At 42.6% G+C, this 25,245-nt stretch overlaps 1 protein-coding gene across 1 annotated transcript in view; it reads left to right on the top strand.

The window, feature by feature from the left end:
• The window catches only part of LOC134541861 (protein naked cuticle homolog 2-like), an 83,559-nt gene that overhangs the window by 27,014 nt on the left and 31,300 nt on the right, over positions 1-25,245 (top strand). The gene's annotated exons all lie outside the window — the stretch shown is intronic.

Here is a 25,245-nt window from a genome sequence, read left to right as displayed (position 1 = left end):
AACGTACAATAACGCCGAAAACCATAACGCCGAATTCCAAATTGACGACAACGCCGACAGCTAGAAAACTGCTGTGTACCACAACGCCGAATTACCACAATGCCGAAATACATTAACGCCGTAAAATGTCATTGCAGGACTGCCACAAAGGTTAGATTAGGTAAGGTTAGGCTAGGTTAGGCTAGCCAAGGTTAGGTTAGGTTGTGGTATTTCGGCGTTAAGATACATTTAAGAAACACACAAAAATTCATTCAGTTGTTTTTCATTTTTCTCCTGTGCCGCCCCCCCCCCCTTCCCCGCAGCAACATTTTTCGGCGTTACTGTATTCCGGCGTTGTGATACACAGCAATTTTCTAGCTGTCGGCGTTGCGGTCAATTTGGCATTCGGCGTTATGGTTCGGTCAATTTGGCATTCGGCGTTATGGTATTCGGCGTTGTGGTATTTCGGCGTTGTGGAAACGACCCGGTCATGTATTGGGGGGTTGGGGGTGTTGAGGAGGAGGGGGGAGCATTCTCTCCCTACATGCCTCACGTCCAGAGCGGGTTGTTTGTCGGCCGACCGCCGGACTGAGTCCACCGCGAGTGGAGTTACGCCTGTTTGCCGGGCCGTCGCACCTTCAAGTCGCGTCGGCGAGACCAAAGACGCCTCCCTCACGTGCTGTGTGGTTAGCACGTGCCTTCTCAACCCCCCTTCCTCCCTCTCGTCATACCATGTATGCAAATACACTTGATAATACATAATGCTCTTCGGGTCATAGCCTTCGCTTGGTTTGTGAGAAGTGAACAAAAAAAATTGTGAATTTATTTAACGAGGACAACGTCCATATTTCTTCCTTCTTTTACTTTTATTCTTGCACCCAGCTGGCATCATGGAAGGTTTAAGTCCTCTAAAAATCAAGAAGTAACTCGCCAGTGCCAAATATCTTCTGTGTATGTGACTGGTATTAATGCAGTAACATTTTTTATTTTATTAAAACGTGTGATATTTAACGTTTAATTTTAATGCAGCAAGTATATACGTCTAGACTTCATTTAGAGGAATATATTTTAATTTTTTTTTTGTTGGAGTTTGTACTTGTCTTGGAACTTTAAACTAGCGCTTAGTTTTTTTTCCTCCCGGCATTTTACCTATCTTATCGTCAATACTATTTTCACGTTGAATGCTTTATTTTGAATAGTGATAGCGATGGTAGTTAGTTTACAAATGTGGTTTAATGTAAGGGAACGTGTATCGCTTTAACTTTGCCACACACGAAGACGCGAAGTAAAATAAATACCACTGTTTCTGTTTTAAACTTTGCTTCAGAACAGTGATGCTCAACTGGTGGCCCGCTTACAGAATATCTTAATAAATAATATTATCAGGTACCTATGTTGCCATTATTTATATTTCTGAAATGTATATAATATTTCCTGGTAATTCTTACATTTATAGGTTATTTTTTGATGACTGCTTTTGACGTAACAACGTCTAATAAATCGATGAACGCCGGCTGCACGCACGAAAAAGTGTCCCATTACGCACATTGTTCCGTTACGCTCATTGTTCCGTTACGCTGTGTCTTTTATTATTAAAATAAAAATGATTCAATTTTATCCATAAAAGAATGCAATCATTTCATCAATGTTTTGTTATGACGTCACATTAAACTATCGTCCGTAAACCGACTTTACAAACAACCAATTTTTTTAGTGTTTTTAAGATATGCCACATATTGTATTTTTTTTATTATTGCATGTAATAAAAATGTTTGCGACAGAAATGAAACTTTTTGCGTGTTACATAGGTATAGGATACATAATTCTCTTTGGCTAAGGTCGCAGATAAAAAATTACACGCAAGTATGCGAGCGGTAAATTATGTTATTATGCAAGTATACAAGAATGCCAGTTTAAAGTATGCATGTGTGCAAGTATACAAGTGTGCAAGTATGCTGCGACATTTCTACCAGTCCCCTGCCGTCTCCTCTCCCGGTTCCCCCACCACGTACCTGACTATTCCCCTCGTGCGATCGGAATTTTCGTAACGCTCGAAAATTGTAGTCCCCTCAGCAAAGACGTTCCACTTCAAAACTTAAAATAAAATATGTCTAATATTGATTGATATGTAAGACCTTTTGGATTGGTTTGAAAAATGTGGCCCTTGGAATGAGTGACGTCGGCCAACACTGATCCTGGTTCTGAAGACTGTTGTGGCCCGTGTGTCACGTCGCGTTGCGTCGCGTCGCGTCGTGTCTTGTTGCGTCGCGTCGTGTCGCGTCGCGCCGCGCGTTACGCGCACCGGCGGCGGTCAAGGCCGCTCGAGGAGGGGGGGGGGAGGACATGGTGGGAGGGGGAGGGGGGGAGCGGCTCTAATCACGCCGCGGGGCGGCCAATCTCCAGTTCCGTCTCGGTGAATGAGCCCCGCACGGTAATTTATGTGAGCGCGGCCAACATCCATAAATTATGTGCTTCCTCCTCGCCCGGGGTGGGGAGGGAGGGGGGATTGTCGGAAGAATCGGCAGGTGGGGAGTCGGGGTACAGGACGGCCCGAAAACCAGTCGCCCGCCACAGGGTGGCTCGTGACTCGACCGCCGCCGCCATACGCTCGTCTGCCGAGTGTTTCCTTGGGCCAGTTGGAATATGCGTGATGCAGGCCTTAAGGCGGTGGTGTTTGTTTGCTAAAACCATTTAAGAAACCGCCGAGGTGGATGGGTAGTTCAGTTTCCCGTATTTCGTTTTTAAATTGTATTTTTAGGAAAGTCAAAGTTAATAAAATGTGTGTTTTAATAATAATTGTATACATTATTCTTGAAAGCGTCCAGGAACTTGCGTTTCACCTTAATTTTAAATTATCCTTATAATGTTATGGTTACCGCACACATCTCATATTTGCCCCATGTACGACGAGAAGACTGCGCGACAGTCTACAGCCCAGAAGCACCAGCGAGCGTCACACTCATCTTCCCGCCTCACTAACACAGATTACCTCCAGGTCGGGTTACGCTTAGTTCGGCCATGCGTCTATTGCAAGTTTGCTGTAGGCTTTCCAGTGCTTGTGGACGCCTGGAATGATGAGGGTTAGCTCAAACATTAGCAGTCTAGCCTGTCTCCAAGCAAGAACCAGGCCTACGGTCTTGTACGTACTACATACTTGAGCCGATACCGTGTGCTCATCGGCTTGTGACAGTATCACAGACGCTGAAAGTCGCACGCGATTCCTGTCAACAGTGTTTGTAAACAACTTCATGTGGTTGTCAGTGTTGGTAAACAAGCATCATGTGATGCCTTGCAAGTGTCAGTTGATAAATGAATACTGTTTTTGAGGGCGTTCACATGTGAGTCACGTTACATGAGACTGCGTACTAGGAACGTAGGGTGATTTTTAAATAAACATGTAATCAGAATTAAACATGAGCCAAATGTAATGCACGTTTTTTCTACAATCCGCACGAACGTACCGACATTAAAGTTTGAAAAGCTAAAATCTTTTCGGAGATAATTTCCAAATTATTTTAAGTTGACAGTCGCCAAATACTACTGTATGTCTTCAAAATTGAAGGAAGGCACACAAAAAATGCTGGAAATTTAAGTTTCGTGATTTTCAGCTCCATTGCTGTTTATTTGAGGACATTTTTGTGGTTTTGTGACTAATCTTTCAGTTTCCACTAGCAGTTTTTTTTTTTTTTACTTTCGGTATCTGTAGATACTCTGTAAACGTGTATGTATTCAGCGGTGCTGCAGTGTCGGTGAAGCGCGAGCATGCAACTCATGGTCCGTGGTCGCCTGGCCAGGGTGTCCACAAGGAAAAAAATATTTCGTACCAACTTAGGCGAGAAAAAAAGTACTATATTAGAACAAAAAAGAACTAAATTATAATTTGTTATGGTTTTTAACAATTTAGGAAGTTATTATGACATTGCAATGCTGGAACTTAAATATCACACCACACACACATACATTCCATAGTTTTTTTTTAATAATTACGCTTAATAATAAAACATATTGGAGTTACAATAATATTATGATATTAAAGAGAAATGTACTAGATCTGTACTAAACCACTAATATAGTTATAAAAGCACTAGATCTAATAGGACAGTACTAACTGTGGAGACCCTGAGCCGGGCTCTTGGCGGTGTCTCGGCAGCTGTCGAGTCGACCCGCAGGTAGGGCCCGCAGGGGGTGGGGGAGAGTTCACCGGGTGAAGGAGGAGGATGTGGCAACGCCGGCTGAGCCGGAGCGCGGCACTTCAGTGCTGCCTTTCTTTGTGTGCCGGGCCTAGTGTAGGGGAGGGGGCCGTGACAGCCGCGGGGATTTTTGGAAGGAGTTGAAAGAAACGCGGCGCGCGCCGGCGCGAGCAACAGCGGCACATGTCCTCTCTCGCCGCCATCCTGTCCAACCAGGGACAGCTCTTCGCATCGCGTGTGTTTCCGTGACTGCACTGCACCTTTTCTTTTTTTGACGTGACGTCTAATAAATCGATTTACACCGGCTGCACGCACGAAAAATGATGACTCATTGTCCCGTTACGCTCATTGTACGCTTGCGCCGTATCTATCTCTCTTCCACTCGATTAGAACCATCGATTTGACTTTTTCGAGGCACATTAAACTTGAAACACCCCCATTCGTCTCCTACTTTTCCTATCATCGTCCTATCCTTAACAGAATAACACAGATTGTAAGAAGATAAATAGCAAACATGTATAAAAGTTATAGTTAAAATATGTTCGTTAAAGTAATAAACATATATTTGAATTAATGAGTGCAAATAAAAGTAAATTTATCAATTAAATTGTAGATTTCTTTACTCCTTCTTTGTATCCATACAAAATAGTGATAATTCAATAAAAATGATTCAATTTTATTCATAAAAGTATGCAATAATTTCATCAATGTTTTATTATGACGTCACGTTAAACTATCGTCCGTAAACCGACTTTACAGACAACCAATTTTTTTTTTAACGGAACTGTAACATTCATGTAAACTTGAAAGATATTTGTGAATTTGTTCATTTACGCGAAAACAGAAGTATCACTACAAAATAACGTTCACAATAATACTGGGTTCGAATTCTTACACGGGCATTTATTTATATTTTGTGTGGTCCCAGTACCTCCAATATTTAGAGTTATTTGTAAAACCTTCCCAGAATAACTTTCCAGTTGCGCAAATAAATAAGCATGATACAACAAAATAGTCATGATTCACTATTAGAATATTTTTTTCCGTGATTTGAAAAAAAAACTAATTGAATGAAACATTAATTAAAATATATTATTTTGCTCCAAATTTAGTAATAAAATAACTCGAAAAACGTATTACAAATTTCAAAAATAATCTTAGCTATATGTTGTACAAAACTACAATATATTTCTTGTATTATAAATTAACTCTGGTTAACAGGTGATATTCTCTCACGCAGCTTCACAGCCGGCGAGTAGGCCTAACATCATCAGGCGTCCAAGTATACGCCAGCGCAGTTTGCAAACACAGTGTCGCACAGTAAAAAAAAAAAAAAAAAAATACTATGCCAGTTATAAATACAAAAATGTTTGATGATATACACAATATTAAAAATAAAATATTGTAATTGTGAATTAGATAACTTAATCCGCTATCTGGTACTGAAAACATGTAAAAAGAAACTGTTAAATTGTATTTCATCAGTGTCATTTAATTGATTAATTATTAAAACTACGCTGTATAAATTATAAATGTAGTGGTTTTAACAGTTTACCTGTGAAAGTACACTAATTTACAATATTTTTATACTTTTCCCTATCGTCGCGTGATAAATAACATAGATCTAAAAGCAACGATGGAGTTGTAAGAAAGTTGTATGAATGAAGCCTAATGGAAACAATGCTTGCGTGGTGACTGCTTGCTCTGTGGGCGGAGCGCAGAGCTACGGGCCGGCCCGCTCTGTGAGTCTGCGGCCGCCACAGACCGCCTGATGACGGCGCGGTGTTGCCGCTTCTCCCGGCTCCCGGTGTTCCGCGCAGAGCCCGGGTGTGTATAGCCCGACCACCACGACAAGACTAGTGTTTGAGTGGAAGCTGCTGTAGTTCCTTTTTTTTTTGTTCATTTTGTTTGTATTATATATACCTATATGTATTTGAATTTTCCTGTCTATATTTTAGCATACATCAGTTTGTTTTGGAATGGGACAGCTTGTTGTGTATTCATCTTGGAAATGACCGCTGCACTGAATAATCAGCGTCAGTGCAGTGGCACCGTCGACCCCCGCCAGTAGTTTCTTCCCCGCGCGCTCACTTGCTCGGACAAGCTCTTGGAATCCTCGTGTTTTGTTGACCACCGCCTAGTAAATCCCGAGTATATCCCTCTTCTATCCCGCTCCTTTATACTTCCCCCCCCCCCCACTTCATATTCAATCATATCTCTCCTCCAGACGCCTTACTCCGCCAATTGATATCGAAAGAGCAACTGTTTGCCGACTGTAGATTTGTTTAACGGCGTTCTTCTGTTTTGTCATCAAAATGGATCACGTACATGGCTAAAAATGTTTCACTTCAAATATGTCGTATTTTCAGTATTTGTTACTTATTGAAGGATATATTCTATATTTACACAGTAAATACCAAGAACAATTCATGCTAAATAAAGCTTCTTCATTTTTATTACTGGTTACCGATGTTTTTCTGCCTTCTGGGTCCAAACAAGACGCTTGGAGTTGAAATGAAAGAAAAAAAGGTAACAGATATTTGACGTGTAGACGCCGTGCGTTTGAAGAACTGAAATACGGACGCTACTGGCACCGCAGCGGGAAGAGGAAGGCGCTGACTACTCAGCCAACTCCTGTACTACCCGCCCGGGAAATGTTCACGCCGCGTCCATAAATAAGACGCCGGGCCAGTTTTCCTCGATCCTCTCCGCCGCTCTGTTATTTCAGCGAGCGGCTAAAAGGGAGTCCGCGTCAGCGCAGCTGGACGTGCCGATTTGTTGGCACGTGTGCCGTATCTCTGGGTCCCGTACCATGTACCGAACAAACATGGGAAGCCTTCATTTCACAGACGAGAGAGCCACACCCGAAGCTCCCCGAACTTCATGCCCGCTTTTCTTTTTCCGTTCTATCTCATTGTATAAACCGGCGAGGCATTACATTGTGCGGTCCATTAGGATAGGTTAGCTACATTATAAATACTTTAAAACATTGTGGATGGTTGGTTATATTAGGTAAGTATAGCTACATTAAAAATACTGTCAAATCTTTTATGGTTGCTTAGCAAATAACTTTTTAATATGTAGGTAGCTATCCAGGGCTAGGAAACGGTTTACATGATTTCACAGTATCTTTAATGTAGCTATCCTAACCAAATCAACCGTCCACAATATTTTTAAGTATTTATAATGTAGCTAACCTAACATAATTGACCATTAGTTATCATGACAAAAAAAACTCGAAGATGCACGATCGGGAGTTTGGCTCTCTCGTCTGTGAAAAGAAGGCTTCCCAACAAACATTGCCTCGACACGCAGCAATACCAGCTTGCTGACGTCGACCTCGAATTAAAACCTTCCGTCTATCATCGAGAATAAAGTTCAGTTATAGTCAACGATTTCACTATCGGTTATCATTTTTTATTTATCTTTTTCAATAACAGTTATTTGTATGCTCTCTAGTCTTTCAATTTATTTTTATTCATTTAATTATTTCGCGGAATAAACACTAGCCATATGTGGAACAAAAATATTGATATTATTCTTATCAATACTTATATAGTGAAGGTGCTAACCATTTTTCTATGATTATTGATGCATATATATTTTAGATGATTTCACTACGCATGCTTGATATTAGTACTATGTTTATTTTAAAATCACAGTTTATAATATAAGTTCTGTTTGGTAGTTCAACTTAAAATTTTCGCTCCAATAAAATATAATAAAAATTTACAGTCTATCCATATTGTGTTATTATTTGTTTACACGGGCGAAACTAATCCTCAATCCGTCTATATTCCGAGGCATATTTAGGTGGCATAGCATCATACTTTATCAATAAATCAAATTATATAGTATTCGTGCAATTTTATGAGTGCCAGTTTTTCCATGAAATTATGAGTGTAATAGGTTTTTTTTTTTTTACTTATTAGGTGCGTTGATGATGAAATTTTAATATGCAACGGAAATGACAAGCATGCACGCGCAACACACGACGGAAATTTAAAATGTTGAAAGTCCAGTGCGCTTGCGCGGTTCTGCTATAGCCAATAGAGCTGGCGGGCCCGCGTGGGACAGTATGCACCCGTGTATATTCACTTTCGTGGAGGAGGTGCTAAGCTCATTGGTGTGCCAAATGAAAACTTTATGATATTGAAACTAGCATGTAACACACTTCGTAATGTTCATGTTCTGATTCCCGAAACTTCAAAGCAGCCAACGAACTCGAACCACCGCACAGCTCCCTCTTTGCAAATACTTTTTGACATCCACCAACCAGGTGACTTTATCCTCCTCCTTGTTTTAGCCTGAGGTGTATAACAAATAAAGGTGGCCCGCTGCAAACTCACCTGCGCTCACGGCTGCTGGTGAACTGCCCTTCTGGCGTGTCTGAGGGACGTGACCTGTGGCTTCGATGCGGCTACGCTGTACGTTGCACCGCGTCCTGTCGCGGGGTTATGCACGCAGCGGACGACACGCAACATAAGAAGATACCCCCACCGTAAGACGCTGTGTTTCGAACAGCGGGCAGAGAAACCCTCGTGCCAGATATCCTCCCGCCGCTGCCGCACCCGCTGGTTGTAGCGGACTCTTCCGTTATTTTCACGCGAGACCTCCGAGGCCGCCGTCTGGACGGAGCTGTTTTGCGTGACGGATGCGCGTCAGGGGGCGGGGGGTCGCTACCACAACGCCGAAATACCATAACGCCGAATGTCAAAATTGACCACAACCCCGACGGCTAGAAAACTGCTGTGTACCACAACGCCGAAATAACAACTGAATGAATTTGTGTGTGTTACTTAAATGTACCTTAACGCCGAAATACCACAATCAAACCTAACCTTACCTAGCGTAATATAACCTAACCTAACCTAACCTAGCCTATCCTAACCTATTCTAACCTAACCTAAACTAGCCTAACCTAGTCTAACCTAACCTAGTTTAACCTAACCTAGTCTAACCTAACCTAGTCTAACCTAACCTAGTCTAACCTAATCTAGTCTAACCTAACCTAGTCTAACCTAACCTAGACTAGCCTAACCTAGTCTAACCTAACCTAGTCTAACCTAACCTAGTCTAACCTAACCTAGTCTAACCTAACCTTTGTGGCAGTCCTGCAATGACATTTTTCGGCATTATGGTATTTCGGCGTCGTGGTGCGTGCCCGGGGCGGGGCGCCAGGGGGGGGGGGGGGCTGAGCGGTACAGCACTTCCTGGAGCACCGACGAGGCGGCTTCTCTGCACTGTACATTCTGGTTTGTAAGTATTCACGCAAAATTACACATATTTGCAAAAAAATTTACATTTACACGAAAACAATACAGTACAAAACGGTGTTTGCTGTAATACTGGGTCCGGATTCTCACCCGGGCATTCATGCTGTGTGTTGTCCCGGTACCTCCAGTGGTTAAAGTTATTTGTAAACCGTTCCCTGATTAGCTTCCCAGTATAAACTGCGCATATTATAACAAAATAAAGTCAAATAATTTAATTGATTATATTTTCCATGGTTTGAAAAAAAAATATTCTTGAATGAAACATCAAGTAATATATCAAATAACGCTCCAGTTACCGTATGAAAAGCATATTTATATATGCAAAAATAACCAAAAAAAAAAGCTTTGTACAAAATTACTTTTTTTTTGACATGCAATCTTTTGTAAAAGTACAGAATTTTTTTCTTTCTCTGTGCTGGTTTTTAGGTTATGCACCAATATTTTCACACCTAATTACCACCGCGAAAACATTCAATTTAACCTAGTTCCGCTCTACCGACAATAGAATGTTTGCTGAATGCTATTCATAAACATTTGCTGTTGGTCAGTTGAAGCTTGCTCTCACACGCTCTGCTGATCATTTCATTTCCTTATCATTGCTTCTTGTTTGAGGGATTTTCTTGTATATTTATTCTCATAGCTCTCTTGAATTTGTTTCTGAAGTCGCAGATTTTCTCACCAGATGTTCCAAAAAAATTATTTTCAATGGAGTAGTCAGGGAGAGTGTCATGCCCCCCCCCCCTTTTTCCAAGAAACTCATTAGCCAGATTAAAATAACGAAAATATATGGCTCAATTTATGGTCACTGAATTTGAAAAATTACAGAGTAGGAAGTCTTCTCTTTGAACACATTTTAGGACACAATCATAAGCATTAATTACATAGGTTAAGAATCTACAGTTCATGAGTGTCAAGTTGTATTAAAAAAATTAGTTTAAAAAAAACTCAAAGGTTATCAGATAGAAACAAATGCGTATTAAAACATAATCTTTTGAAACGTTTCTAGGGGAGGAATACCGCACCAGCCGTTTTTCTGGTAACCATTGAAAAGGGGGAGGGAGGGGCGCATTTCACACCATTCCCCTCAGAAACCCCCCCCCCTCCCCCCCAAAAAACAGCCTATCAAATATTTATATTTTTCATACCTTCATTTGGCCCCTCTCGTCCACAAATCCTAGCTACGCCCATGGTTGTTTTCGAGCTATGAAAGGTCGCATCATCAGATACTGTTAGATAATAGTTAGTAAATATTAGTTGAGAAAATTTGAGAGGAATCTTAAAAACGCAAGAGAGGCAACGTGGCAAGTTGACAGGAAAAGGCACTCAAACAACAACAATGGCAAGAAAATGAAATAACCAACATGGCATGGACTGGGCCTTAGTAAATGGCGCGTGATATAAATCTCTGCATACCATTTGGCGACCTAAAGCATTCTTGGCACGCGCTACCCGTGGTAAAAAGGAGGGAAGGGGGTTAATTTCTCATTGCAGTACTTGTTTTTTTTGTTTTTTTTAAGAGAACATTGAATGTCTACACGTAGTCTGCAGAAGAGTTGCTTGTCGACAGAAATCCTAAGAAATATATTTCTGGAAAAAAGAAGTTAGTCTTAAAGGGAACTGAACACCGCCATCCTAGTTATCCAATCACTTATCCACAGCTTGCAGTACACATGTCGTATGAACCCACATATAAGCAATACTTAAGTGACATAATTTTTTATGTGTAACATCTTAGTTCTCAGTATACGGCATTTGGAGGGAGTAATTTCGTAATGCGACGGAAGTAGCATGGAGCGGAAATGTGTAACCACGGTGCTGCCATCTGAGGCAGATGGCGCGAACCAAAGTTCACAAAGCCAAATTGAAACTTCGTAGTATTAATTGTTTTATGAATGTTAACAAGATGGGCAGTATTTAAATAAAAATTCCTTGTCGAAAATCAGGTCCGAAGCCGGTTGTTTCATTATTTTCCAAGCCTTTTCACTTTCATCGGAGACGGTTCATTATAGCTATGGTTTAAAATTTCGGTCTGCAAATTGAATGCTTAGATAGTCGACGTAGCTGCTCCGGCAGAGAATTCTAGCGGCGGGTGCGGAACTACGTGTGATTCGCGTCCATAAATGTAGTTTTAAACACAATTTACGTATTATATGCAATTTTTAAAATCTTACAACCAAAAAATATGTGACTTGATGTAAGCTTTTGGACATACGCCATTGCTAAGCACATGTATGTCTGTAGAAGAAAACTACAAAAAACCAAAAGACAAAAAACACAAATTAAGCAAAAATTGCTGTTGTCAACAGGATATATACACCACATAATATTCTATAACAGGAATATGGTCAACAGACAAAGAAAAACAAAGAAAAATGGACTAAGAGAACAAAAAAAAAAAAAAACACAAATTATGAATTGAACCCCAAAAAAATTCAGCACAACAGTTGAAACGAGACAAAAACACAACAAAACGAAAAGACGAAACAAACACAATGGTTTTCCAAAACAGAAACAAGCCAGCACTACAGACATACATGTGCTTAGCAAATGGCGTATGTCCAAAAGCTTACATCAAATCATGCACTCCCATTGCACATTTATTTCAACGATAATAAAAAAAATATGTATTTTATATTATTATACTTAAAAAGTTACCGTGTGGCATGTACGTAGCGCTTAAGCTGTAATATTTCCAATTAATTTTATCTACAATAGACTTATTTCGTTCTACATTAAACAACCGGTCCTGTCCCTCCGTCTCGTGTTCCTGTGGACAATCATCGACTTGTGCTTAGAAAGATGTTTGTGCCAAACAATTAGAAATATGAATCATAGCAAACAAATGCGCGACGACAGTTTGATGATCAGCTCCTCTAATACTTCGCACTCTTGGGAGGTATCGGTAGGAAATAATGTACATGCTGTGTATGTGTATGCTGTGTATGTGCATGCGGTGGACAAACTCCGCCGGTTATTATTTGATTGTGTGTAGTTCAGGTAGTTGAACCCGAAACCCTTGGAAGGAGGAGTAAGTTGTGCAGGAGGGGGGTAATTCCACCCGCCGTTTAAGTTGACTGCCAGTAATTGAGAGAAGTTAGCCACGGCGCAGTCATGCCCGGGGGGGTAGGGATGTCAGGTTGGGAAGGGGGGTGGGGAGAACGGTGTAATTACTTTACGATCGCTGCCGCCGAAACTTTAATTTCCAGGTAATTGCTTTTAATCGCGTGTCACGGGCGCCGCTTTGAGGTTCGCCGCCGCCGCGACGCCGCTGGCATCTGGCGGCGCGCCGGGGAACTGAGACATGTCCGGCTCAGGGGCAGCTGTGGGCGAGAAGCCTTTACATTGCGCGACCGCGCGGCAGGCAAAGAATTCCATATTTATTTTGATAGCCGCCGAGGTAGCGAGAAGCGAAGACGCTGTGTGCCAAGTTTCCCACCTACATATTTCGCAGCACACACCAACACCATGCAGATGTGTTTAAAAATATCGCCTGGCACAGTAACATAATAATCAGCTATTTTAAAAAAGAAAGAAAAATACACCATACTCCCAATTTCTACTGGAATGTGTGACCTATCCATAATCCGAAACAATGAAATTGGTCGGATTTAGTTTTTCCCTACTAATATTATAAATTCGAAAGTGTGTTAGTCTGTTTGTCTTTTCACGCAACAACGGAGAAACAGGCTGATATGATATTTTTTTTTGCATATAGATACTTTATGGGCGAAAGTGACATAGACTACATATAACTATGAAAATCCATCCTTAAATGAGTTAAAAAGGGGTGAATTCAGTTCTGTAATAGAAAATCATAGGAGGTAGAACATACGACACACAAACAGTGAGTTTGTGTCTTTTCGTGTCCGCCACACGGTCATGTAGTAAGTTCTGGCAACTTCATATCCTTCTCCTTCGCGAAATCCTTCCGCATAGTGATGTTCGCGGCTGCTAGAGAACTAAAGGCGTTGATATCAGTTTGGTTTAGAACTTCGTCAATAGATGGCGTTGCCTTGAATTAGTATCGCGCGTCTTGACTAGGGCTTACCTGCCTTCCCACAAAATTAACTTGGAGATTGGCGGCCCGGTGTTGCTGATGCGCAGCCTTTATGCACCGATATTGTGCAATCAACGGGACTTTTAAATCAAAATTTCACGGTTTTCAAGTGTGTAACCTCCAAACTTTAAACTCGGCACTGATTTTCCTTATATTATGATTTGTTTCGCCCGGGCAACGCCGGAACTTCAAATAGTGAATAATTAAAAAAAAAAAAAAAAAACTACAAACCCGAGCGTGTCGTTAAACCATTCCGCATCCTGCCAGATGTTTTTTTTATGACGTGACAACATTGTCGTTGTATTTATACGCGGCGTGCAGTTTTTGCAGTACGGCGAACAGGAATGAACAAAACTGCGGTACTGTTTTTTTTTTTTTAACATCTCAGATTATTCACGCAGAGTCCTATAAAGTACATATTGACGTTATCACTCATTGATTGAAACGACACACGGAAACTAAAAATGCAAGGGATGTATGGAACCAAATTTGTAGAACAACAAAACGTGCTATGTGCGCAACACATAACGTGTAAAGTTCCCAATGAAATACATCAGCAGTTGATGTGTAATTGTTGTTCTGTCATGGTGAACGGCTCCGGGGACATCTCCCCCCCTACAGGCGCCGTCTGGCGGCTCACGCTAGGAGAGCGAGCATCGCCCCCGCCCCCCCCCCCCCCCCCTGGTCCCCACAGGCGCGCGGTCATAAAACGCGGTCCCGTGTGACGCCAGCGCGCCGGCGCCGCGGCGCCCTGTTTATACCCGCTACTAGCGGTCCCGCGCACCTCCGCCCGCGCGAGTACGCCCCGTGCCGAAAACATGCGCGCGCGGTGCGACGCTATCCTGCTGTCCTACAGTCAGAGACCTCTAACATAGACTCCACAACCCCCTACACACTCGGGCAAATGCCTCCTGCTCATTGGCTATTGACTCGTGACACCTGTCGACTGGGACGCTTGCGATTCGATACTTTTTTGGTTGAAGGTTGTTCATCGGCTCAAAGTCATTCAGATAAACTGTGAGTCAAGCACAGAAGCAATATAAAGATACAGTTGTTTGGCTTATAGCATATCGTGATATGAACCCACGAATTTTTCCGGTCTCTACCTACAGTCCTTCGGCACTGCCTGTTCCTCTACTTCACAAAACTATTACACTGATATCTTTAGAATTCAGGCTTCCAAGAAATGGTAAAATACATCAATCTTTTCCTGGATGATTAAACTGATGAAGAGATTTATTTGATATTTAAGTATGGTTTTTATATATTGTTGTAACTTATGTACTTTTTTCCTTTAGAAATTTATTTTTGACATTTTTATAGGTAGAGTTTTGCTGCAACAACGTTATACGTTGTCTTGTATTTAAATGAGTTGTTCTTTTAAACTTCAACTTTATATCAATTAATGTAATTTTTTAAAGTAATTTTGTATTTATCTGACAACTGTTGCAAATTTTTAAATGTTTATATTAGTCAAAATACCGCACTTCAATTAAAGTGACTAGTTGCACTCACACATAAGCTTACTTTTGGGAGTGCTAAATTTCCGGTTTAATTTTGGGAATTATTTTCAAAGTATATAAAAAAAGAAGAAAATAAATTTAATTAAAAATCTACTTGTCTACCAAGATACTACATTCGGGGAAAAAAAATTAAACTGTGAACAAGTAGTTTTTTATTTTTTAGATCGTAGGCCGTCATGGCTAGAGCACTACTAACTACTTGTAGGCTTCTGGGTTTGGCCCAACTCCGGTTAAACGATGTGCCCGACGTTTCGGCGTGCCTTGTAGCAGCCATCTTCAAGGAGCTATTAACAACTGACGTGCCTTAACTCAGAAGCCAAGAAGTAGGTAGCTAAATTATTTTTGTGGAAGTTAAGTATTTTCTTTATTTACTATTCAAACTGTTTGATCGCACTGTGCGTATTTGCTACTGCGGCTAAAACTATGGCTGAAAATTTTCTACAGCATTTTTTTTAGGGTGCACAATACAGGTTTCTCAAGACTGCACTAAGTACATTCATCAACATCGAACATGTAAACAATTGCTACAGTATAAATCACCGAGTATATACTGGCAACATCTCCGTTTCAAAAGGCACAGTGTGACAACGGCCTTAAAATATTACTTCCATTTGAATTTTAATCAAAATTCAATTTTCCTTCTCACCTCTTCTACAGTGAGGTGAAAGACTGATGCCATAAAACTCAGGAAATGAGGAATTAGCAATGGTCTTATTCAGGGTTGGTTGATTTAAACCACATTGGTTTAATCCAATTTTTTTTTAAATGTCAATTTAAATAGAATATCTTAATAAATTTAATGAGAGGTCTAATTCCACTCTTTATAACAATAGTTTGCTCATTAATGTTTTTTGTGGTTTACGGGAACAAATAATTATATACTAATCAAGATCTTATCATTTATGTTATCTGAATAAGTTGTAAATTATACCCAGCTAAATACTCCTATAAAATTAAATTAATTATTAAATTGTAGTCAAAATGTTGAAAGAAGAGGAAATAATTTAAGTTATTATTTAAAAAATATATATATATTGTGGGAAATCCCTGACTGTACTGTAAATCCCCATTCTATTGAGAATCCTCATTTTGGGAACATACCCTTGCTAGGGTTAAGCCCCAGTCAGATGTGAAGATTTGCTGGACTCCAAAGTAACTAATGTAATAAAAAAACTGGTTTAAACAAAAAAACTGGTTCTTTGGTTTTTTTTTATACAAAACAGGTTTTATTCCCAACCCTAGTCGTATTTTCAGGAACCGCACCAGGAATTTATTGTAGTGGTTTTGGGAAATCATGTATAGGCAGAACCGAAATCAGGATGGAGGGACCTGGATTCGTACTTAGGTTCAGTGTAATGCCTTGCTCGGTGCTTAGGGTTTAATATTAATTACACCAGTTCCAGGAAGGCGTATGCTCAGGTTTATTTTTTTGTACGAATTGACTTTAAAAAAATGTAAATAATTTTTTTCTTCGATCCGGTAGACATCACGACTGCGCACAAGACTCGTCTCTCCATCGTATGCCCGGTTTCTTATAAGATGCCAGACTAGCTGAAATTACAAGACAAATAACCTAAGTGTTCTATGCCTTGAGTAGTATAAAGATGTATTTACTGGCCCTGGGTGCTAGGTGTGGTGTCAAGGTCATCCAAGGGGGTGGCTGTGATGTCACTAATCCAATATGGCGGTCATCAGTGGCACCACACCCAGCATCCAGAGCGAGTAAATACATTTGTATACTACTGCCGTGTAATTGCCACCCGTGGTTTTCAGAAAGAAAAATGGACTTGATTAAAGGACTTTTGATTTTACGAATCACATATCCGATTTTTTTAGTTAATTACCATTCTGGAGTGATAGCCAGCAACTGCCTGTAGGCTATAACTTAATATGTGTACAGTCACTTTGTAGTCCTTATTTCATGTGTTAATTTGTGTCATCGGTAATGTATAAAGTTTAAACAAGTCATATTTTACCTCCATGCTTGAGGCGAGCCCCACAGATATCCTGTGTTTGTCTTCTATGTCGTCTTACTTTCTAACTACCCGCAACGTTGCGAGCTCACTCCTTTGATGTTAGATGCTAGTTTCTCGCATTCGATTATTCAAAACCTGCGGATAGTTCTTAAGCGCCCCATCCACCTAGGCATACATGCGGTGTGTAGATCTCCAGACCACGCTGTTAAAAAACTACTCGAGATATCCGAGAGGGGCATGATTACGAAAAATAATTAAAGAATACACTGAGGTCGCGGATGAGTCGTTCTGTTTCCGTATTTCGTTTTCAAACTTTTTTTTTTAAATAATGAAAGTGGTTAAAATTTTAAAATGTGTTTTCAATATGATGTTTAGACCTGAAACGGGTCGTTACCACAACGCCGAATGTCAAAATTGACCACAACGCCGACAGCTAGAAAACTGCTGTGTACCACAACGCCGAAATAACAACTGAATGAATTTGTGTGTGCTTCTAAAATGTACCTTAACGCCGAAATACCACAATCAAACCTAACCTTACCTAACCTAACCTAATTTAACCTAACCTAACTTAACCTAGCCTATCCTAGCCTAACCTAGTCTAGCCTAACCTGGCCTAACCTAACCTAGTCCAACCTAACCTAGTCCAACCTAACCTAGTCTAACCTAACCTAGTCTAACCTAACCTAGTCTAACCTAACCTAGTCTAACCTAACCTAACCTTTGTGGCAGTCCTGCAATGACATTTTTCGGCGTTAGTGTATTTCGGCGTTGTGGTATTTCGGCGTTGTGGTGCGTTCCCACCTGTGAAACATCCGGTAGAGAGTCTTGAAAGCACTCAAGAGGGTTTGCATTACACCTTAGTTTTCATTTCTCCGCCGTGTAATGATATGGTCGCCAATAAAATCTCATAGTTATTTCATGCACGACGAGAAGATCGCTCGCCAGTCCACAGTGGTGCGCTTAGAGGCCATAACTACGCTAGAAGCACTTGCCATCCCGCCTCACTAGCACATACGCCCCTGAAAGGCAGCTTCTCGAAGGGGTTTCAATGTATTTATTTGCATATTGCCCCCTGCCTGCACTCGGCCGTTACGCGAGACGAAACAAACACCCGTCACACGCGTATCCGCGTCGGCGGCGGCTCTTTGAAGTCCTTCACGGGCTCGCTCCCTCGCTCTTACATATTCTAAAAGGCCGGTTTACACACACAATGAGCAGTAAGTTTCTACCGTGCGCGCATTATCCCCTCCTTCCTTTTTTCTCTCTCTTCCTCGCCGTGCCGGGAATACGTGGTTCAAGTACCCGCATGGCCCGCCAGAGCGTAGCACCGCTGCAAGGCTCACGTGAGCCAGTTGGAGCGCCGCTTCCTCCTGCAGTGCAGAGCGCGACACTACGAGTCAGGTTAGTACAATCCAAGCAAAAACTTCCCAGGTTAATCAAATGGAGAAATACTTTACTTTGCCTCAAGTCACGACTGTGCAAGCCAGCCTATGTATGACACTACTCTTACTTATAGTGTCATATTGTATACCAGGGGCGCAAATCTGTAGGTTTCGAAAAAAAAAGGGGGGGGGGAAGGCCGATATTCTTAGGTTGGTTTGGGGGGGGGGGGATATTCTCGGGTGTTTGTGGTGTAGGGGGGGGGGGGGAGAAGCTACGCAACAAACAACTTTAAAATATACAGAATGTTTTCCTTAAAACATAATTTTGACGTTTACGTTCTTCAATCCCGTTTCACAGTCATGACTTTGCATACGTAAGCGGGGCCTCAGTTCAGGAGGGGATCCACGCGCGTGTTGTGTACCATCAATTATAACAAGTTTTAATACTTCTTCAATTTGTCGATATTGATATACTATAAAATTGTGCATTTTGTCTGTTATTATTACAGTTGTACACATTGCGAAAGAAAAATAAATAAATTCTAAACATCAATTATTATAGCACAGGATAGACTATATGTAGTTGTTGGTCAAACAGAGACAGAATGTTTAATGTTTAATGATGTCATTAAAAAAAATGTTTAAACCTAGATGGCATTTTTCAATTTGCGTATTTTTAAAGTAAGAATAGAACGTTACTCTTAGTAAAATACAAAAAAGAAAATTTATTTCGAAAAATCATCATTCCAAGTTTTTTTATTTGAAAAAAAAATTATATACTTTTAATATTTATGGAAGTATGTATTTTTTTACTTTATAATGTCGTTTCTAAAACTTGTGTGCTCTCTGGGTAGGTATATGAGGAAACAGAAGGACACGGGAACAGAAGCACACGGGAACAGAAGCACACGGGAACAGAAGCACACGGGAACAGAAGCACACGGGAACAGAAGCACACGGGAACAGAAGCACGCGGGAACAGAAGCACACGGGAACAGAAGCACACGGGAACAGAAGCACACGGGAACAGAAGCACACGGGAACAGAAGCACACGGGAACAGAAACACGCGGGAACAGAAGCACGCGGGAACAGAAGCACACGGGAACAGAAGCACACGGGAACAGAAGCACACGGGAACAGAAGCACACGGGAACAGAAGCACGCGGGAACAGAAGCACGCGGGAACAGAAGCACGCGGGAACAGAAGCACGCGGGAACAGAAGCACACGGGAACAGAAGCACACGGGAACAGAAGCACGCGGGAACAGAAGCACGCGGGAACAGAAGCACGCGGGAACAGAAGCACGCGGGAACAGAAGCACGCGGGAACAGAAGCACACGGGAACAGAAGCACACGGGAACAGAAGCACGCGGGAACAGAAGCACGCGGGAACAGAAGCACACGGGAACAGAAGCACACGGGAACAGAAGCACACGGGAACAGAAGCACGCGGGAACAGAAGCACGCGGGAACAGAAGCACGCGGGAACAGAAGCACGCGGGAACAGAAGCACACGGGAACAGAAGCACACGGGAACAGAAGCACACGGGAACAGAAGCACACGGGAACAGAAGCACACGGGAACAGAAGCACGCGGGAACAGAAGCACACGGGAACAGAAGCACGCGGGAACAGAAGCACACGGGAACAGAAGCACACGGGAACAGAAGCACGCGGGAACAGAAGCACGCGGGAACAGAAGCACGCGGGAACAGAAGCACACGGGAACAGAAGCACACGGGAACAGAAGCACACGGGAACAGAAGCACACGGGAACAGAAGCACGCGGGAACAGAAGCACCCGGGAACAGAAGCACACGAGAACAGAAGCACACGGGAACAGAAGCACGCGGGAACAGAAGCACGCGGGAACAGAAGCACACGGGAACAGAAGCACACGGGAACAGAAGCACACGGGAACAGAAGCACACGGGAACAGAAGCACGCGGGAACAGAAGCACGCGGGAACAGAAGCACGCGGGAACAGAAGCACACGGGAACAGAAGCACATGGGAACAGGGCAGCGCGAACAGCAGCTGTCGTGCGCTGGAAACAGAGAGTGAATGCACACCGGAGTGCAAGGATGAGACACGCTGTATAGCGGGCCTGGTGACGTCACAGCGCGCGGAGCGACCCGCCAGGTGCTTTGTCGGCGCTCGCAGGAGTGAGCGGGGCAGGGGGGGAGGGACGCCGTCTGCCTGGCGTCGCGTTGGTATGCGAGACGCCTGCGGGCGCGCTCAGACGTCACGTGTGGGGGGGGGGGCACGGGCCAGCTGTCGGGGTCACACTCGCACCGGCGCTACACGGCTGATGTCACCCACTCGTTGGCTGCTGTCTTGTCGCAGTTAGTTTAGACCTTCTTTTCGCAAAAAAAAATTAGTTGTCTGTAAAGTTGGTTTACGGGCGATAGTTTAACGTACGTCATAACAAAACATTGATGAAATGATAGATGCGGCGCAAGCGTACAATGAGCGTAACGGGACACAGCGAAACGGGACACTTTTTCGTGTGTGCAGCCGGCGTTCATCGATTTATTAGACGTTGTCACGTCAAAAAAAAATGCATGACCCTACCCATGATTTCAGTGATAAGGTTCAGTCGATTGTTAACATTCGAAACCCGCGGCCATACAAGAGGATTAGCGATTTCAGCAGGTCCCGGCCCATGCCATGTAGTGATCTTGGGCTGGCGCTTACGGCCTGCCCGCAACACACGGCGCCGCGCGCTCTGAATAGCTGCAGCCGAGCATCTGTCCTGCCCTGTTTGGGTCCCCGACACCCCAGCACGATCGATTATTGCGAATCCTTCTTTTCACAGACGAGAGAGCCAAACTCCCGATCTTGCATCTTAGGTTTTTTTTGTTCATTGTAAATAAATATGGTGGTGTTGATAAAAGGATACTAATGATCAATTAGGTTAGGTTAGCTACATTATAAATACTTTAAAACATTGTGGACGGTTGATTTGGTTAGGATAGCTACATTAAAGATACGGAAAAAAAGCACGAACTTCGGGTTTTGGCTCTCTCGTCTGTGAAAAGAAGGCTTCCCTCGATTATTACAAGGGGCATGTCTTTCTCACGAGAAAAAAATACAAAGCTCATTGGACTGTAATGAGGCATGCCCGCTCTAGCGATCGTTCCCTTGTGACTGGCGGTCGTCTGCAAGAGAAGTGATTGCCCTGTTTGACCGAGCCAATCAGGACGCGTTTGCTTCCGCACTGGACGGCTGTGATTGGCGTGCGGACATTGGACACGTACCTGAAATCAACACAGATCATGTTGCACAATTTTGAAACACAGCTGGTGTGTAGATCTTTTCGCGAAACAAAAAATTGCATGGCCGTAATTACTACCCATTATAATATTGGAGGTCCCGTCGCCTTGGGCTTCTGTGCTAATGACACTGAGAGAAACCAAGGGCCTGGGGGTAAATAATTCGGGTGGTTTCCCTCCCTTTTATTTAGTGAACAACACACACACACTGCGGCTGCTAGTTCATCGGGACAGAACAAGTAGCAGACCTCTACACTACTCATGGTCTAAGTGCTTCCCAAGGCGGCTGGTATACGTCTTTGAAGTTGGGGTTAAACAACATTTATATTGTAAATAACAGAGCAAGTATTTAAATATAACACTGAGCGTCTCAATTATGTTTAAAATTGACCGGAGTTTTAATGAAATAACTTTGCTAAAAAAAATCGCAGTGTTCTGTCTTAAATACTTTTATTATTTACAATAAAAATGTTGTTCACCCCCAACTTCAAAGATCTTTGCGAGGCTTTGAGAAGCACTTTACAGATGTTTTCATCTGCAGCCGTGGTTCCTCTGCTGCGCCCGTCACAGCGCGTGTCCGAGCATCGAGTGCTGCCCTGGTGTTCTCATTGCAATGGGAGTGCATGACTTGATGCAAGCTTTTGGACATACGCCATTGCTAAGCACATGTATGTCTGTAGAAGAAAACTATAAAAATACCTAAAAGACAAAAACACAAAATTAAGCAAAAAATTGCTGTTGTCAACAGGATATAAACACCACATAATATCCATAACAGGAATATGGTCAACAAACAGAGAGAAACAAAGAAAAATGTACTAAGAGAACGAAAAAAAAAAAAACAACCACAAATGATGACAGCACAAAAATATTTAACCTAAAAAAAAATTGACAACAGTTACACAACAGCAATTTTTTGCTTAATTTTGTGTTTTTGTCTTTTAGGTATTTTTTAGTTTTCTTCTACAGAAAAAGTGCTTAGCAATGGCGTATGTCCAAAAGCTTACATCAAGATACCCTGGTAATTCAAACAGAACAATGTAATACATTGTCTTTGTACCGCCCTGCCAACTCTAGTTGTTGTTGGTAAAGGACGACATTCCTTAGAGCGGAACTGTTGGCGAACCTGCGGCCGCATGGCTTACGAGCAGGAGGTTCGTCAGCTCCGCAGTGACGACGCAGTTCGCGAATACACCGAGGCCGGGTTTACAATGAACTACGCGAGGAACGCAACGACGCAACAACGAGGCGCGCAACCGACGCAAGAAAATCACGGTCGCTTATAAAGCACAGAAGTCACCAACCCTTACAAATTTGAAATTGTAAAAACTGTAGAAAAATAATTTCTTACCCAAGCCTCATTTGATAATTCATGCTTGTCATGAAAACGCAAGTAATCGCGATTAATTTTGATTTAATAATGTTATTTTCTTACACTGCGCGAAAGTTCAACAAGTGACAACGTAATGTATATAACATCGTGGTCTTCAATGCACACGACGCCAGCATCATTAAACAGTTTTCGGAACACCACACTTCAAACACGGAAGGCGGAAACGCAAGCGAGAACGCGATAAGTTGAAAGTTGGTCGATACTTTTTTTTTTTTTGCGTGTTGCGTAGTTTACAAACGAGTATTTGAAAACGTCGCGTCGTTATGAAACATTTTGCGTCTTGTGTTTTTTTCGCGTAGTTTATAAGCCTGGCCTAACTGACCTGAGCGGCTCAGGCGCAAGTAAAAATTTGGGGGAATTTTAAAAAAATTTTTTGGGGGATGGGGAGAGGGATAAGAAAATATAAAAATAACAGAACAGAAGTAATTTTTTTCTTCTTCAAATAGTTGGCCGCTAAAGTGCAATATTTTAAAAAAAAATTTCCTACGGTAGGGCCTCTAGGACCACCTGTTTGGACACCAGGTCATAGGTAAGTAGCTGTATTGGAGCGACTGGTTATTTGGGGTGACGTGAACGGCTCTAGTTGGCTTCTGTAAGCGCGGCCGCTCTGTGCTCAGGTGCCGCCGCGGCTAGCCAAGGTCGCGGCGGTGGATATCGGCGACGGGCAGCACGTGCTACTCGTGGACCGGTGGACCGGTGGACCGGCTCCGGGAACCACAACCCCCCCCCCCCCCCTGTCACCTACCTCACGGGTTGTTTATACGTAATGGGTGGATGTAGCGAGTCCGCTCTGGCCCGTCGGTTGTCGCTCTCTCCTTCCCTCCCTCCCTTCCTCCCTCCCCTCCCCGTTCCTGTATTATTTTTCGTTCCCCCGGCACTCCACCCTTCGTCTCTTCCTCCCATCGCGCTCGTTCTCTCTCTCTCTCTCTCTCTTTTTTTTTTTTTGCTCGTCTCTCTTCCTGCCGGAGAGCGCGCGTGCATGTGTGCGTGCGTGTGGGTTCTTTTCTTTTGGAGCTGTGAGGGTGGGGGTGGTGGTAGGGGGGCAGGGTGGCAGGGGGAGGGGAACTGGTTCCTCTAGCGGCGGCCGACACAGCCCGGGCAGGCGGCTGCGGTGTTGCCGCGTCTTGCATCAATCACGGCGTCCCTCTAGCCGCCGCCTAGCCGCCTCCAACAACCAACTGCGCAAATACCAGCAACATACAACTACAGACTTGGGAAAACAATTGGCTGTCTGTGAAGTCGGTTTACGGACGATAGTTTAACGTGACAACGTCATAACAAAACATTGATTAAATGATTGCATACTTTTATGATTAAAATTGAATCATTTTTATTGAATTATCACTATTTTTATGGATACAAAGAAGGAGTAAAATGAAATCTACAATTTAATTGATAAATTTACTCTTATTTGTGCACTCATTAATTCAAATATGTTTATTACTTTAACGAAGAGATTATTTTAACTATAACTTTTATACATGTTTGCCATTTAACTTCTTCCAATCTGTGTTATTCTGTTAAGGATAGGACGATGATAGGAAAAGTAGGAAACGAATGGGAGTGTTTCAAGTTTAATGTGCCTCGAAAAAGTCAAATGGATGGTGTTCCAATCGAGTGGAAGGGAGATAGATGTAGCGCAAGCGTACTATGAGCGTAACGGGACAATGAGCGTAACGGGACAATGAGTCATCCTTTTTCGTGCGTGCAGCCGGCGTTCATAGATTTATTAGACGTTGTCACGTCAAAAAATGGCGGATAAAAGGACCTGCAGATAAACTCCATAGACATCTACCGCACTGAAACCGATGTATGTTTAGGGCCATGTATTTTTCGCGAAAAGATTTCGAAACTAGCTGAAAGTGAATAAACACTGTAGCTTAGTTTGTGATTCGTGATTTTTAGCGAAAAAAAAATATGAACGCCTATTAGACTGTAACAAGGTAAACCCACACCAGCGGTTTCTTCCTTGTGATTGCGAGAGAAGTCGTTCGTTGCCTTATTTGACCGAGCTACTCAGGACGCGTTTGCTTCACCGACGTTTCGGTCGACATTGCAATGCCATCATCAGGGTCGCCATCAGGGCAGCATCCTAGTAAGATGGTGGTGACCCTGAAGATGGCGACTGCAATAACGACCGAAACGTAGGTGAAACCGCCACCCTGTTCGCGGCTAAAATCCCACAAGCC

Source organism: Bacillus rossius, assembly GCF_032445375.1.
Source record: "Bacillus rossius redtenbacheri isolate Brsri chromosome 4 unlocalized genomic scaffold, Brsri_v3 Brsri_v3_scf4_2, whole genome shotgun sequence".
Lineage (NCBI taxonomy): Eukaryota > Metazoa > Arthropoda > Insecta > Phasmatodea > Bacillidae > Bacillus > Bacillus rossius.
Note: the sequence above shows the minus strand (reverse complement) of the source record. Positions and strands in the feature narration are given on the sequence as shown.